Source organism: Rhynchophorus ferrugineus, unplaced genomic scaffold (genome assembly GCF_030347505.1).
Source record: "Rhynchophorus ferrugineus isolate W39M unplaced genomic scaffold, kcgeb_rfMv2 rfM5, whole genome shotgun sequence".
NCBI classification, from domain to species: domain Eukaryota; kingdom Metazoa; phylum Arthropoda; class Insecta; order Coleoptera; family Curculionidae; genus Rhynchophorus; species Rhynchophorus ferrugineus.
Window position 1 is genome coordinate 8,966,366 of NW_027472584.1, and position 13,044 is coordinate 8,979,409.

At 30.8% G+C, this 13,044-nt stretch overlaps 1 long non-coding RNA gene across 1 annotated transcript in view; it reads right to left on the reverse strand.

Moving 5' to 3' along the window:
• The window catches only part of LOC143197662 (uncharacterized), a 157,975-nt gene extending 146,952 nt beyond the window's left edge, over positions 1 to 11,023 (reverse strand). The window contains exons 1-2 of the long non-coding RNA XR_013006054.1: positions 10,970 to 11,023; positions 10,772 to 10,886 (exon numbers count right to left, since the gene is read on the reverse strand). This is a non-coding gene — a long non-coding RNA (uncharacterized LOC143197662). The remainder of the gene's footprint in view (positions 1 to 10,771; positions 10,887 to 10,969) is intronic.
• Between the last annotated feature and the right edge of the window lie 2,021 nt (positions 11,024 to 13,044).

Sequence of the window (13,044 nt, forward strand, 5' to 3'; positions counted from 1 at the left end):
CCGGAAGATATCTGGTCTTATTCAGCCTGAGTAGTGACATGACTGGGATGATTTTCCTTGTCATATTTGACACTTTTGCCTTACAAACAATCATAATTAAAAACAATCACAAACATAAACTTACAACCATGCAGCAGGATTCGAGCCTAAGAGTATCGTAACAGTTGGAGGACTTTGACAACTGCGCCTACCAAACCAGCAGTATGATAATCAATTAAAAGCCATGTCAAATTACAAATGTTTATTTCATAAAATGTATGTATGCAAAAATGCGAACCTTAGACACTGATAACCCCCGATTCGTGAAGCCAACAGAATGGCGAGCGATCAAAGTGGACATCATCTCAGAAAGGCTCACACTGGTTACGGACATAATTATTCATATCATGACCTGAGCAGAATTCGAACACGGAAAATCTTTGGTAACGAAACGAGTCATCTAACTACTTTTCCAAATCTACCACAATAAAATGAGGCTATAAATTAACAACAATTAGGGCAAAATATAGAACAACGAAAAATGTATTCAGTTTAAGAAATTTAGCAATGTTGAAGAAAGCATCATGTTAGACAAAAAGCAAAATACATTAGAACCAAAATAAAACAACTATACTGGTTAGTCGGAAGATACTCTCAACTTAATCTAAAATCAAAGAGGTTGATCTATAATACCATTATAAAGCCAATTTGGACCTATGGGGTGCAAATATGGGGTTGCACTAAAAATTCAAATCAGTTAGTCATACAGCGCTGTCAAAACAAGGTTCTTCGATTGATTACCAATGCCTATCGCTATGTAACCAATGAAGAACTGCACGATGACCTGGAAATCAAATGAATTTGCGAAGTTGTGCAGGATTTCGCCTTGAAACACGAAAGAATATTACTAAATCATACTAACGTGGAAGCAATACAACTGCTGGACAGCGCGCAGGATGTCAGGAGATTGAAACGAACAAAACCATACGAACTTGTGTGAACATTTAGTGTGTACTATTAGTGTAAACTATAGCTATAAGCTAATAATTAATAAATAATTATAATCTTATAATTGAGGAATACATACTGATGTATTTTCTCGCACTCGTCTTGCTTGTTAATTAATCCAAGTACATAGGAAAAGTAGTAATAAATTAATTGTAAATTAAGATTGTACTAAGCGTATCTAATAAAGATGTTAAAAAAAAATGTTGAAGAAAAAATAAATTAAGACATTGTGATCAGTAGTTTCAATGGAGGTTTTTTAATGGCGGAACTATTGGGCTTATGTATTATGCTATTAATTAATATATTCTCCGATTAATTTTAAATTATCGTTTATCTGGACTGAATATTGATATAAATGCACATATGAACGTTAGAACGTTTACATTTAATAACGCAATTGTTATAAACTATTTATGTTGAAATAATACCACAATTTCATATTAAAATGTATGTACATATCTAAACGCTAACCCTAAAAGATAAATATTATAAATGTTGGTTTTTAATCTGAAATTTTAATTCTAATCTTTACAGTTGCAATTAAATAATCATATCAAATACAATTTATAGTACATAATTTAGGCTAAGTTTAAAGCTGCTAATTTAGAAGAAGATAATAGTTTCTGTAAACATGGAGAATAAAAATCAACCAGAGTAAATAAGCGCATATTGAATTCACCTACAACCAAAATGTTCATATCCCAATAAATATGAATAACACTATTATTCCACATAGTAACAGCGTTAAGTATATTGGGATGAATCATCGTTGGAAGGGCCGTGTCAAATAGAAAGGAAAAGGACTCGCGTTTAAATACCAAAATATGTATTGGTTATTAGGAAGGAAATCTAAATAATCCATATAACAGGTCTACTGCTACCATAGTAAAAATCCCCAGCCTACCATAGTAAAACAAATTTTTTTGGAAAAATTTTTTTTATTCAACATAATTCCCTTCAAGGGTGATACACTGAATATAGCGACCCTCCAACTTTTTCATACCATTTTTGTAGTACGATTTGTCTTTTGCTCCAAAATAGGGCTCAGTTTCGGCGATCACCTCTTCATTAGACGAAAATTTCTTTCCAGTGAGCATTCTTTTGAGATTTGAGAACAGGAAAGAGTCGCTGGGCGGCAGATCTGGAGAATATGGTGGATTAGGAAGCAATTCAAAGCCCAATTCATAGATTTTTGCCATTGTTTTCACTGACTTGTGATACAGTGCATTGTCTTGGTGAAGCAGAACTTTGTTTTTTTTCAAATGCGGCCGTTTTTCGGCGATTTCATCCTTCAAACGGTCCAAATACTGCTTCGAATCAACTCGTCGTTGTTTTTGGTCAAAAGTGAGCTCGCGCGACACCCACTTTGCACAGAGCCTTCTAATACCCAAATATTCGTGGATGATATGATCTACGCGTTCAGTTGATATCTTTAGAGTGTCTGCTATTTAATTCAATTTCAATTTACGGTTATTCAAAATCATTTTGTGGATTTTTTAAATGTTTTCGTCGGTAACAACCTCTTTTGGGCATCCACTGCATTCATCGTCTTCGGTGCTCATTTCACCATGTCTAAACTTAGCATACCAATCCTTGATGGTTCATTTTCCCAGGGCAGTGTCCGGAAACTCGGCATAAAGCCAAGTTTTTGCTTCAACTGTATATTTTCCCATCAAAAAGTAATATTTCATCCTTCCTAGAAATTCCTTTCTATCCATTTTTTTTTAACAATAACAAAAGTTGCTTCACTCAAAATGCTATAATTCACAAACTAATGATCCGACAGCTGTCAAATTTATACACGCATCTTTTGAGGGTTAGGGATAATTAAAAAACATATGGATCTGTGGCGACTGCCACGAACCTTTAGGCCACCACGCATTCACCAACAACAAGTTCAAGGGTTGGCAACGCCGGTGGATTGGTACCATGCGGTTCCAAGCTATAAAAGACCATCACGATGACGTCTTTTTTTCTTTTGTCCATCCCCTTGTAACAATACCACTTCCACAGCGCTGCCGCGCTTCCTCTACCTAACCTAATATCATGTCAATTCTCCCGTCGACCACATGTATCAATTATAAGTTAAAATAAACAAGTTTGATTCAACCAGAGTTTTTAGCTCTCGTGCAAATTCCTTCCAAAAATAATAGTGAGTGTTCGGACAAACAATCGCAGCGGCAGCCACACATTTCGACCGACTGACCGACCCGACGAATATTCCTACAGATTTAATTCTAGTAGAGCCATCTATGTGTCAGGCCGGGAGCTTTTCAGTTGACCTGTTATAATTCTGCTTCTGAACGATCAAATACTAATATCTATATGGACCTATGGAATTCAGCCATGGGAATATTCTTCGAAAACTATTGTGGATGCACTCAAATAGTATAGGAACAATTACTTACACCGGAACCTTTAGATTCTAACTGTCATAGAGGAAATTATAGATTCGGAACAAGACATAAGGAAAGACTCCACCACTATCATTTTAACACCGTGTTGTGCTGTGTTAACAAGTGCTGCAACTCCTGGATAATACTAAACTAGGACACAAACTCAAGACAACCAAACCTCGTTGTCTTATGTAGTTATATAGTGAAGTGTAGTAAATGGTAAAAACACTGAACAGTGCTAACTTTTATTTTATTTTAATAAAGACTAAATAAGACACAATGGGCCTACTTTATTAGTACCTAGTTTTCCTATATAAGTCACTGAAGAGACAAATTGCAAAATAGTCTGCGATGACTAATTCAGGAAGGATGTTGATATAGCTAAAGTCTGCAAAATTTCTGAAAGTTGCATCTTGAGCAGATGGAGACAAATCTAACACTTTAATTAAACATGAAAAAGATTTTTGCGAAAACTGCTGTAGTCGGTGCTCCATACTAGGTCACCAAAGAAGTACTACAGCGTCACATCTAGTGTTGGGAACTATGAACTGAAATCGACTATCGACTGTTTAGTAATTGACTGCTTTTTACTATCGACTGATTCAGTCATTATTTTTGGTTTGACTGATTTTACTACTTTTTATCAGTGACTGTTTCAGTCGACTGTTTTCAATCACTAATTTTGTCCGACTGATTTTGTTATTATTTACTATCGACTGTTTCAGTCCTGTACTTCTAGTTACTATTTTTGATCTACTAGTTTCATTCGACTCATTTTTAACGTTATGGCTTTGTCGTCCTAGTCGCGACCTTGACAAAAATGTACTCAATTTATGCTTACATAGATTTTTTTGGTGGTTTGCTTATAAATAACAACATGTTGTATATTAATATAGCAGCATTTTGGAACGATATTTTTCAAGATTGTTAATGTAATAAAAGATTAAAATTATGATAATAATTAAATTAATTAGAAATAAAATTAAAAATGATAAATAGTAAAATTCTTTTGACTGTTTTTATGGCAATAATAGGTAATATTTCGATTACTCTCTCAATTTTTGTTAACAAATATTTCCGTTCAATAATAAGTAAAGCATTTAATTTATTTAAAAAAAGTTCTAGTAATTGCGCGATCATTTTTAGTTATGTCATGAATTAGTTTTTTTCTATATATGTTTAATTTTTATTTAGTATTTATGGTTATTGTACATCTTTAGATTTTAGGTTTTGTTTAAGTTCTATTGTATTATCTATATTTATTATAGTATATTATTTAAAAATAGCAATTAACATATTAAAATATGGTAAAACATTTGTGGGGCATTATTCCATTCCATAGAAAAATTCCATTGTTTTTTACAGATCCACAAAACATTCAAATATAAATGTAATGTTAGTTCGTTTAAAATGAAATTATTAGTTGCATGTTAATAGTATTCAGTATTTTTTTTTCTTTTTAAAGTTAGTACGTGAAGGAATATGTATCTCCGTGTCGCTTATACTACCGTTGGAAAAAATAAGCAGATATAAAATTAACCGCTTCAAGCAATTATCCCACAATTTATACAGGGAAGGGTTCGTACATCTTAGTCTGACATTACGAATTAAAAAAAACAGTCGAACGGCGCATTTGACTGGAAATGCTATTTTCAGTCGCTAGTTTTTTGGCTATGGACTGTTTCGACTGTTTCGACTGTTTTGCAACTATCAACTGTTTCGACTGTTTTCAGTCGATACTTCCCAACACTAGTCATATCCCTTTAAAACCCATAACAAGTATAATTTTTAGCATTAATATTAAGTAATTCGAAAGAACATCAGTGCACACTATGTCAGTGCCAATCAACTAAATGTCAGTGATAACAGCTAAGTGCGTAGACTTAAAACGTTTACTATCATCCTATCTGATTAATGGACTTTAATTAATATAGACTTTAGAACAAGATATGAAATAAGACATTTTCCAAGGGAATCACGTACTGAAGTGTGATCTTCATGTTCTGTATATAATAATTATCATAAGAAATATTATTGCTACAATTGTTACAATGCTTTATTAGAAGGAACTTCTACATTTGGCGAAGCAAAAAAGTAAAGTTAAGATACTAATTGATTTACCATCCAACGCAATCGCCAGATACAAAACCACATTACCACAATTATTACTGGAACCATAAAAAATACGCATTTCAAAGGATAATTTTAAAAAACGATAGGTTTATCTAGCTGAAAGATGGTTAATTATTTATTAATAATTTGGAAGAGCTAGTTGATTAATACTTTTTAGAATATTTTATAAAATAAAATATAGTCTATATTTTTTTTATAATAATGCCAGGTATCCTAGGGATGTCGAAAATATAACGATATTTTTTCAACTAAATATCGATAATTCTGCATGGGAGTATTGAACTTTTAGTTGCCAGACAAACTATCGATATTAAAAACCTCGGGTTTTAAAAGAAGAGTATCGAACTTTTGTTTTGAGATTTCTCTCCCATCAAGTGAATTTTCGCATCAAGCGAGGTGCAATATAACATTGTTTAATAAACAAACATATTTTTCTGAATATTTAGAAACTATCTATAAATATCCAATATATTTATATATATATATATATATATATATATATATATATATATATATATATATATATATATCCAAATAATATGAATAGCAATGTATATATAAAGTGAATCTTAGAATAAAAAATCTTCGTAAAATAATAATTTGTCTTACAAAATATAGTTGTATAGAAGACTGTCAAATATCGATTATAATAGTTGAAATTTTTTTGTGATTATGACCTTAGTGGTCACCCTAACAAGAGGTCACCCTTTAAATCTTATCAATGAAAACTGGACAATATACCCGAGGGGAACCCCTAAAAGAAACATCTTCCGGATTTATCGAAAAAACGATCCAACAAACCGAAACACGGAACTTTCTCACAAATATACATCCGCAAATTTTCCCATACCCAGATTACTGGACAGATGTGGCTCCTCCTTCATATCTTCACCGGTCAACAAATTTTTCTAAAGATTTACATATACATAATGTTTTCCCCTCTTTTCTATCAATAGGTCAAAACTTTATTTCCGTACAAAGATTCGAATATTTTTGGTGTCATTATACATCAAATTGTGAAATATCATTTTAAAGTGAACTAAAATCATAATCCCTTTTCTGAATGTAGTAATTAAAGTGATTTATCTCAGTCTTGCTTCGATCTTCAGAATTACCGGTTGTAGAGGATTTTTAATGATGCAATCTTAAAAAAATCATAATGGCAGGTCTGTGTCAAAAAAGGGCTTTAGAACACTTAAAAACCCACCGAAACAGAAAAATCATTTAATCATTTAGTTAATAAAGATTTTTCACCCTTATATAATTATTTTAATTATATGTTGTGTCATAGTATTTAAAAGTTAATCTATATCAACTTGAATTTCGAAAAATTTCGTATTTTGTACTGCAAAGTTTGTGTAGTACATTTAATTTATGAAGTTTATAATGGTTATGCTAAAAAATCATCAGGCTATTCTATTTCTGAAGCTTACTGTCGTGTTGTGAACGAAAGCAGTTTAAGTTAATTTATTTCATTTTTCACCAAAACTGTTTATCTCTCATTGTCATTACCATTTGTTTATAAAAAATTCCAAAGATTACTCAAGTATTCTAGGGACTCAAAAGAACTGAGATTTTTCCAACACGAACTGAAAAATGGTCAAGGTATACAAAATAGTATGATAAAAAAACAGTGGTTTGGTTGTTAACGACTGTTATGGAGAAAGAATGAGAAAATATTTAAAAGTATGGGTGAGGAAAGTGATGAATATTTGAAGAAACAAAAACTGAAAATGGTACATGGAGCTAAATAGTTCAGCAAATAAAAGCACAAAGAGCAAAATATCAGTAGAATGGCAAAACACAGATATAGCCAGAAAGAGTTCATAAGAGATGGGAAAAAGAGGACATTGGAGTAAAAAAATTTGAGTCGAGGTTTAACCTATAAAAATGATGTATATATGCTATACTCTGGTTACGAAGATTATGTTTTTGAAGCAAAAGGCCCTCTGTATATGTTAAAACTGAATAGTGTGGTGACTGAGACGTCTAGACATAGGGTGTTTGTTTTATATTAGAATAAGATTAACCCAGGAGCATCATTTTCTATCGCCGTTCAACAAGTCGCCAGTTCTTTTAACAAAATAAAAATGTTTGTTGTTTTGAAGCCTTCACATTTCAAAACTTTCCGTCTATTTTTAGACTCATTAATGTCATCAAAGTCAATATCCCTGAAGGCTACAGAATTAGATAAAACTAAGACTAATAAAAATAAAAATAATATAAGATATAAGATTTATATAGATAAAGGTGGGAAAAAGAGGTGTGGAAAAGTTCGATAGATGTTTTGAAATGTTTCCCACTCCAGTCGCAATTTTGCCCGCAAAATTCACTTGATGACCGGCGGGAAAAAACCACAAACCAAAAGTTCAATACTCTCCTTCAAGAACCCTAGCTTTTTAATATCAATATTTTACTTGGCAACTAAATGTTCGGTATTCTCATTTTCAACAATCGAAAAATATGGATATTCGACAAGAAAATATCGATATATCGATTTATCAACGTACATCCCTATCAACGAGCATACAATATACATATTACTAATCAACTACTCATATTACTATTAAATAGCTTTTTAGAATTATTAAATATATTATTAAATATAATAGATTTATTGGCGCATTCACCATTTACTTTCATATTTTGAGATACAAGATATATAATGAACTTCAATTAGCTCCTGTTATACCGTATTATTTCAATACTTATAATTAATTATTGTACATTTTTGCACAAAAAAAAACGTTATACAGATTAATATCTCGAAGTTAACTGGATACGTGTAATTTACCGCCCATTCGTACTGTAATATTTGCCACCGTTGAAGGCATCACCAACAGAAAAAAATAACGGAAATCCTTGGCGGTAACCTTTGTTCCTTGATTTCCTAATTCTTATAAATAAATCTAAGGAGTTCCCCTATCCAAAATATGTCAATAAGTCGAAGTGTTTGCTTGATTTTCGTTACAGTGAGCCACAACTGTTATATTTTCGGTCAACACTCTAATACAACAACTTAGAAATTATCTATGTATTTCGCAATATTGTATTACTGGAACCTACGTATGATATTTCTAATGAGAAACGAGTAACGTACATAACAGCATGTTTGATATTAATAAGATAACTGAATTTATATAAAAAAGTTCAGTGATTCCGACCCACTGTATTTCTGTCCTATCAAACAGCTGCGTATACGAGGGAAAAGGGCACGTGCCCTAGATGTATTTTCTTCCAAGGGGTAAACGTACTTTCTTGTCCCCACATCTTAAAATTGACCATATAAACATAGAAATTTACGATTTTATGCAAAGGGCGTTTATTAATAGAATCTTTCCGATTTCTGAAAAGGAAGTATTTGGGGAAGTAAGAAAACGGGGAACAGCTGGATAAGATATGCTGATTTAACTATTTCTGTCTGACTTTTTTTTACATTAAATTTAGGGTGCAAGAAACATCCTTAAACAAATGAGGCTTCAGCTGAAGTAAAACTATGGATACAGAGATGTAGACTGTTAATAAGATATTCTCAAAATCTTCCTTCGTCAGATTTGTAAGACTGAAATTAAAATTTCATACATTTAATTCCACCAACATATAAAGGCATTAATATACATCTATATAATATAGATGATATACGGATGTTCAGAGATGTTCAGCATCATTCAACTTTCAGCCATTAAACAAAATCTGATCATTAAATGAGAATATCTTATCGTATAGTCTGAACGCAATAATAACACTAATAATTATACCTTTATTAAATTTGGTGAAGGTTTTCTTCTAATATATCTACATAACATAAATTCACTGAACAATATAATCTCGAGTAATGTTTTATTACTGACGACGTAACATAATAAAGTAATAATAAATAATCATTATAGAATAAGGTGGGGTCGCTTTATCCTCATGTTTCTGAATAACATTTTTTCAGTCAAATTATTAAAGACCGTGTAATATACAGTATTGTAGTGAATAGTAAAATACTCTAATGACATTACCTTGTGTTTAATTTGGTGAAAGTTATTTTCGGATAGCTTCATAATAAGCAACCATTCAGATTCCATTTCCAATCAGAACAAAATCAATATTAATTAATAATATTATTACCACTTATAGAAAATGAAATATATTTATCCTAACATATTACCATTTATTCGGATTATATTTATCCACTTGGTAGCATCTTTTATATATAATAGGTTCAATTAAAATCGGTGCAGGTATAACACAAACTAAATTATATACACTTAATAATCAATTAAAGATTAAAATAACTATATTACTTTGTACGGAAAATGGGCTGCCTTATAATTGACATACTTAACGATATATAACACCTTTTCCAATTAAATAATTAACGAAGAAGGCAGGTAAAATACAGTATTAATATAATATTGTATGGAAGGAAATAATAACAAGATTAACTTGTATTTATTTCCATATCCAAAAATTGTATTCATTATTCAGCAAAATCATTTCCAATTAATATACTTTGAGGTCATAAAATTTAAAATAATATAATATTTAATAATAATAATAATAATAATAATGTTACTTTCTGTAGAAAATGAGATCCCTTTACATTGATGTATGACGATAATGTTTATCCATTTGGCAACAATTTTTATATATGATAAATCCAATTAAAAAGACATTAGTGCTGGTGTAACATAAAAAAAAAACAAAATAAATAATGATATAAAAATTAGAATGAAATAATGAAGAATGAATGTTCAAACCCCCAACAGAACAGAATAGGAAAAAAAGGTGCGAGGAGTTAAAGAGAAAGTGAATATGAAACTAAGAAAAAGCAAATATTAATTCAAACAAGCTTAAAGAACCACGACGAAGACTGGATTCGATGTTAAAGTGATATTCAAGATTAGTGCATTGATGGCACAGAACCGTAGAAAACAATCTTCTTAACAACGTTATTCGCCTCTAACAAGCTAGGCCTCGAATACGCTTGCTTCAGCACCTAAAGCATGAAGAATCGGCCTCAATGGCAGACGTTATCCGCCCCTGATGACAAAGGCGTCAGGTGCATTTTCTCTAGCATTCGAAGCACAACGAGTCTGTGTTAAGAGTGGACGTTAGCCACCCCTGATTATCCCTTGATGATCTTCATACCTACCTAAAATGAAAAACCAAATTATAATAAATAATGCGACATATTAAAAGCGATTATTATAATATATAATGCACGTCACTTTTAAAATATATTTCTAAGACTTGTAATTTCTTACCTTACAATTCAACGAAGCTTTCTCCTCTTGCGAATCCGTATTACTTATTATGTAAACAGCACAGTACAGTAATAGTATTAAAACTATACTATCCAAAACGAAACGAAAGATAAATCTAAAATAGAAAGAGACATATTGTTGCTGAAAGAACATCAACAAATCAACTAAAATATTAAAGCCCAAAATAAGTAAACTTACATAGAAGTTATTTTGAATATGGTTTCTCATTACACTGATACCGAACTGTTTAGACCCGAAACAATACTAAGGAAATTATTAATAAGCGTTATTTACATACATAGAAATAAGTAAAATAGCATAAATGTAACGTACATATTTAGATAATAGTTAATATCGTTAAACATTCAATTTTTTTTAATATCCTGGAAGTTCAAACGAGCAAAAAATGATAAGACTGTCGGTCGCTCAAAAGTTAGAAATGTATATATTGAAGTAAATAATACCTGACATTGAGAGATAGAGATTTTAAGTTCATAGGAAATTTTGGAAAAATGTTTCGCGACGTTCAACATCTAGATATCGCTACTTATAACTTATTACTTGCTTTAATGGCTAAGCTATTAGCCCCGACAGAATATGATTAGCTCACTGTTTCTATGGTACGTTTGTTGTTTATATATTTTAGTGCCATTTTCAGTATGTCTGATATAAGGGATAGTGCATTTAGAGATTAAATTATTAGTTCATTAGTATATATAAGTCGGTAGTACAAAAAGTAAAGTGAATTATCGGTCTACGAAGTGTGTACCCAGGTGGACAGGTAGTAAATAATTGCATAATCATTTTCGTTCGAAGAAGTATTTGGCTGTCATTAAAAAATGGTTAATAATGTTAAAAATCCCAAAACGATTGAATTAAGTATCAAAAAAATATATAATCGTTACAATATGTTTTGTTGTTGTAAGTATAAATATCAAATATTAATTTTTTAAATTTTAGAAATTAATCCTCTTCCGAAATAAGCTTTGCAAATGGCTATATACTTTTCTTCTTAGATCAATAATTGCAGCTCCAATAAAATAATGGCTCCTGAATGCAAATTTATTAAGAAAGGATTAACCGATATTCCATACACGAGGAATTTTGATGTAAAATGTATAGCCCTAGTAAGAACAATGTTAAAGTGTCATATATTTAATAACTACTTTGAGGGGTTCATTTCATTAAAGAAAAAAAAAGTAATTATCCAAATAAATATATTGGCTACTTAACCAAGATAGTTTGTTTTTGATCTAGCTCATGGATTCAGGAATATACATCTTCAGCTAGTATGTTTTAGAAATCATTTGAAGCGCTCAATATAAGTTTTTTTTATCTCATTGGCCTTTAGGCAATTGTAAACAGAATGAACATGAGGGCTCTAAATAATTGACATTCTATACTAACGAATGATGACTCTATAACTTCAATTCCAGATGTTCCTATATGAATAAACGGGTCAAGGCAATATCCAGATGCCCCAGAAAATTGTTCTATTATACTGTCAGTAGGTCTCTTTATTTTAAACTCTCTATTTTATCCCGCGATATTGCCACGTTGATAATATAACATATTTTTGTCAAATATTTTTAAAAAAAATGTAAATTTAAAACATTTTAATTATACACTACATAATGATTTTCCAGACAGAGTATTACAAATTAAGGTGTGCTATTGCTATATACTTATGTGTGCTATATAAGCCATAATAGATCTCTAATATATTAGATTGATGGCACTAAACAAATATAGAAAAGGGAAGAGACTAAAGTAGTAATTTTGATTTGTTCCAAAGTTCTTTGTTTATGATATATATATATGTTTTAAATATATATATAATATATATATATATATATATATATATATATATATATATATATATTTAATATATATATATATATATATATATATATATATATATATATATATATATATAATATATTTAAATATATTTCAAAAATTGTTTTTAATTTAAATTTTGTTGGTCAATTAAACGTGACGTCGAGGCTGTCACGTGCTGCACCCGCTAGCAAACTTAAAGAACCAATCAAATGTCTTCATAAAAAAATGTTTTTTTACAAGTGCCTATAATGTAGAATTAAATTAGCCAACCAATTTACTTGAATAGCCGATATAATCCCATCTGGATGTTGGGCAAAGCAAAGCAGAACGGTCCACCTACTGATGCGATAGTCGCGGGTTCGAAACCTGCTGGGGCATGGTCGTGAATTTATGTTTCTGATTGTTTCATACTTCTGATTGTCCTATATACA